We start from the raw sequence: 5,000 nt of genomic DNA on the forward strand, positions 1-5,000 counted from the left end.
TCCAAGCTGAAGAGTGGTAAACCAGCGGGTATCTGTGGCATCCCAGCAGAACTGTTAAATGCTGAGGGAGAACCTATAACAAAGAGCTTGCAAGGTAAGGGGAAAGGGGATCAGTGGGACTGCAGTAATCACCAAGGCATTACACTGCTCAGTATACTGGGTACGGTTTTATTCACATCCTTCTGAGATGTAACAGAGGCCACCTGCTGAGGTACCAGAGGCTGGATCAATCTGGATTCACTCATAGTAATTCCACAATAGACCTTTTCCTGATGCTTAGAGTTATTGTAGATTGCCGACGACGTGATTTCGGGCGTGGCTGCTTGCAGCTTACATCGACCTCAAGAAGGCATTTGATATGGTGCATCGCGAATCACTCTGGAAGATCCTGAGAATAAGAAGAATACCAACAAGGATTGTTGGATTAATAACAAGCTTGTATACTGGTACTGGGGCCGCGGTGGCCGAATGGTTAGAGCGTCGGACTCAAGACTGTCACGACGGCAATCTGAGTTCGAGGGTTCGAGTCACCGGCCGGCGCGTTGTTTCCCTTGGGCAAGGAACTTCACCTCGATTGCCTGCCTAGCCACTGGGTGGCCAAGCCAGCTCCCAAATCAGTGCCGGGTAAATAGAGATGGTGACTCGATAAAACACCGGGCGGGAAGGCAATGGCAAACCACCGCTCTAAATTCTAAGTTAAAATCATGGAGCCCATGTCGTCAAGGCCGCGGTGGCCGAATGGTTTGAGCGTCGGACTCAAGACTGTCACGACGGCAATCTGAATTCGAGGGTTCGAGTCACCGAGCGCCGCGTTGTTCCCTTGGGCAAGGAACTTCACCTTGATTGCCTACCTAGCCACTGGGTGGCCAAGCCAGCCCAAGTCAAGTGCTGGTCCCAAGCCCGGATAAATAGAGAGAATGATTACCTAATAAGGTACCACCGGCACTCTCCGTGGAAAGGAACTGGGGACCCTACCACGTACTCACTCCAAGAGCATCATAACATGAAAACTACAATTAAGTATTATGCTGTGACCACGGCGGCTCAGACATGAACCTACCGTTAAAAGAAGAAGATACTGGTACTGAAAGTGCTGTAAAGTGTGGTGGGGGCCTGTTAAGTTTCTTCCCTGTTAGTTCAGGAGTGAGGCAAGGCAGTGTTCTTGCACCAACACTTTTTTCAACATTTTCATGGACTAGATACTGGGTAGAGCTACTGTCCATTGTGGAGCAATATCAAGGTTACCGATCTTGACTTTGCTGATGATGTTGCTATTCTATCTGAGTCTCTGGAAACCCTACTAGGGGCTCTTGATGCATTTAGCAATAAAGCGAAGCACCTGGGGCTAGAGGTCTCTTGGACCAATACCAAGAGCCAGGACTTTGGGGGACTGCTAAGAGATCCTGTTCAGTCGGTACGTGCTTGCGGTGAGAACATCGAGGTCATGGAGAGCTTTATATACCTTGATAGCACAATTCATGACTCCGGGCTGTCGGGCCAGGAATTCAGTAGATGGTGTGGTCTGGCAGCAGGGGTCATGAAATCTCTTGACAAGAGTATTTGGAGATGCTGGTACCTGTGCAGAAATGACCAAGCAGTGTTTTACTATACGGTAGTATAACCTGGACGCTATCTTGTGCTTTGGAATCTCATCTTGATGTCTTTTGTAATAGGTCCTTTCCGCCGGATCATGGGGTACAGATGGTGGGACCATGTGGTCCAACCAAGTTGCACCATGAGACTTGTACAGGACCTGTTACCTGTACAATCCGCGATCGCCAATTCAGGCTAGACGGCCACCTGGCTCGTTTCCTACAGGATGATCCTGCCCACCAGGTTGCCTCTGTTCGAGACAACCCTGGCTGGAGGAGGCCTGTGGGACGACCTAGGAAGTCGTGGCTTGGGCAGATGGATCAAACCCTGCCCGTGAAGAGCTAGAGATGGGCCGGGCCCCTGTCTGGGGGCTCGCCATGAAGGACCCTTATAGGTGGAAGAGCACAAATATATGAATATATATAAATATACATATACACAAACTAGTACCCCACACACCCCCACACTATAAGAGGCTATAAAGCCTTAGTAAAACGGCTATGATTGGTTGGACATTGATAGTAGTTAAAGGGCCCTTGACTCTTTCTTTAGGAGAATAAAACACAGTAAAGAGTGCGGCGTCGCGTGTCCGGCCAGCCAGCCCTTTGAGGCCGAAGGCACCTGGATGACCAGGGCACGCGGACATCAAGGAGCGAACTAAAGGGTCAAGGAAGTCCCGACGTAATCATCATCTAAAGGCGCTTGCTGAGGCCCAAAGGTTCTTGAAATGACTTTTTAAACCCCCGTGGTAAACATATGAAGCCAAGAGGTCTATTATTCGAATGGCTAACACAAATCGTGCTTTTATACTGCCACACACACGCACACACACACACCACCCACACACACACACACACCAACACACACACCACACACACACCACACACACACCAACAACAAATATATATATTATTATATATATATATATATAATATATATATATATATATATATATATATAAAATATATATATATACTATAAAAATATATATATAATATATATATAAATATATATATATATATATATATATGTAAACTATACATACATACATTGTATGGTTTTTTATGTGTGTGTGTGTGTGTGTGTGGTGTGTTGTGTGTGGGTGTGTGTGTTGTGTGTGTGTGTGTGTGTGTGTGTTGTCTGGGTGTGTGTGTGTGTATGTGGTGTGTGTGTGGTGTGTGGGTGGTATTGTGTGTGTGTGTGTGTGTCCGTGTGCCCCTGCGTATATTATATTATATATATATATATAAAATATATATATATAAAATTTTTTTTATATTTTTTAAAAAATATGATATACACACCACCCACACACACATACACCACACACACACCCACACACACACACACCACACACACACACACAACACCACATTTTAAAAATATATATATATTATAATAAAATATATTTTAATATATAATATATTTTTAAAATTTTATATATTTATATATAATATATTTATATATATATATATATATATTTATATGTAAATATAAAACACTATACCTACTATAATATACAATATTTGGGGTTTATCTGTGTGTATGTTTTAAAATTTTATTTTTTAATTTTTTAATTATAAAATATATATATAATAAAAAATTTTAAAAAAAATTATATATAATATATTATAATCTGTGTGTGTGTGTGTGTTTGTGTGTGTGTATTTTAAAAATTATATTTTATATATATATATATTAATATAATATATATTTTATATATATATATATATATATATATTAACATATATATATATATTATATTATATATTATATATTTATAATATATTATATATATCACATCATCATAAGGGGGCTACGCCGACGGGGGCGCTAGCCGCATCCCCCTTCCTTCCAGCCACAGGATCCCTCGGGGCGAGTCCCCAGGCGGGCACACGGCCCTCTCTATTCCTCACGACGGTCTCGTCGAGCTGCCCAACCATGATCTCCTAGGACTCCCACAGGTCCCTCCCCCCGGGGTTTCTCGCAGAGAGAAAACCTGGTGGGCGTCGTCCTAGGGGGCGAGCTAGGTGGCCATATACCTGAGTTGGCGATCCCGGATTATCAAGTAACAGTCCCTCCAGCTCAGGGTGTAACCCCCGGGTTGGAACGTGGTCCTCCCAACTGACCCCATGATCCGGAAGGGATTTTAAAAAAAGGCATCAAGGCGAGACTCCAAGGCACTGGATACGCCCGGTTTCGCTTCCTAGAGCAAAACTGGAGTATCAAGCCTTGAAGACACGCAGCTTGGTCCTTCTGCAGGTACCGACATCTCCAAACCTCTTGTTGATCGAGTTCATGGCTCCTGTTGCCAGCCAATCCGTCTACTGACTTCCGGTCTGACAACCCAGAGTATGGACTACGCTCCAAGTAGTAAACTTTCTGTGACTTCAAGCCCTCGCCGAAAGCATGGATCGCTGAACGGTTCCCCTAACGGGCCCCCAAAGTCCTAAAATTTTGGGTCTTGGCCCCGGGACCTCTAACCTGGGGGTTTTCGCCTCTTGCAAAAATGCTAAAGAGCCGCCACAAGTACCCCAAAGGACTCAATAGGATGGCAACATCGTGGGAAAGTAAAGGGTCCGGACCTTAATATTCCCAGTGTTGCTCCGCACTGACTTTGGCTAGTAGCTCTGCCATTATCCAGCCCCATAAAATGTTAAAAGTGGGGTGAAAGGACACAGCCTTCCCTCCCCCCCGAATTAAACAGGGAAAAAGTTCGACATACCCCCACCACACTTTACAACTTTCAGTACCAGTATAGAGGCTTGCTATCGGGCCCAAATAATCGTTGGGACCCCCCTGAGCCTAAATTCCCCCATACGTTCCCCGATGCACCGAGTCAAACGCCTTCTTGGGGTCGTGTCCTAAAGCCCCCCACGACCAACTCACGACGGCTTTCCACAATTACCCAAAGCGCTGGATAGGGTCTTTTGGGGCTTGCCAGGAGTAAATCCAACTTTTTCCGGTCCGGGTGCCCTCTTAGGTGGTTGCGGACCTTTTTCAGAAAAATGTGAGCGGAACCTTGCCGGGTTGCTGGCTGAAATGCAGGGTAGTTGCTCAGTCCCTGACCCCCTTTTCCCCCCTTCCAAGAGGGATGACCACGCCCCTCACAGGTCGGGGAATGGAAACCAACTCCCAAATGCAGCAGGCGTATGCGGGCCCCGAGCCATAGTTCCCCCCCAGCCTTTACAGTTCAGCGGGAAATTCACATAGGGCCTCAGTTTTCCCCCCTTTCAGTTTGGGAAATCGCCGCCAAACCTCTGTTAGGGTAGGGGTTTCCCTCGCTGATGGTGGGTCCGGCACAGGCACTGAGACATGCTTGCATCCAAGCAACGTTGGAGGATCCACCTGGTACAACTGTTTCAAAATACTCACCCCAAACGTTCACGAACCCCAACAATCTAGTG

The sequence above is a fragment of the Penaeus monodon genome, chromosome 9, assembly GCF_015228065.2.
Source record: "Penaeus monodon isolate SGIC_2016 chromosome 9, NSTDA_Pmon_1, whole genome shotgun sequence".
NCBI lineage: Eukaryota > Metazoa > Arthropoda > Malacostraca > Decapoda > Penaeidae > Penaeus > Penaeus monodon.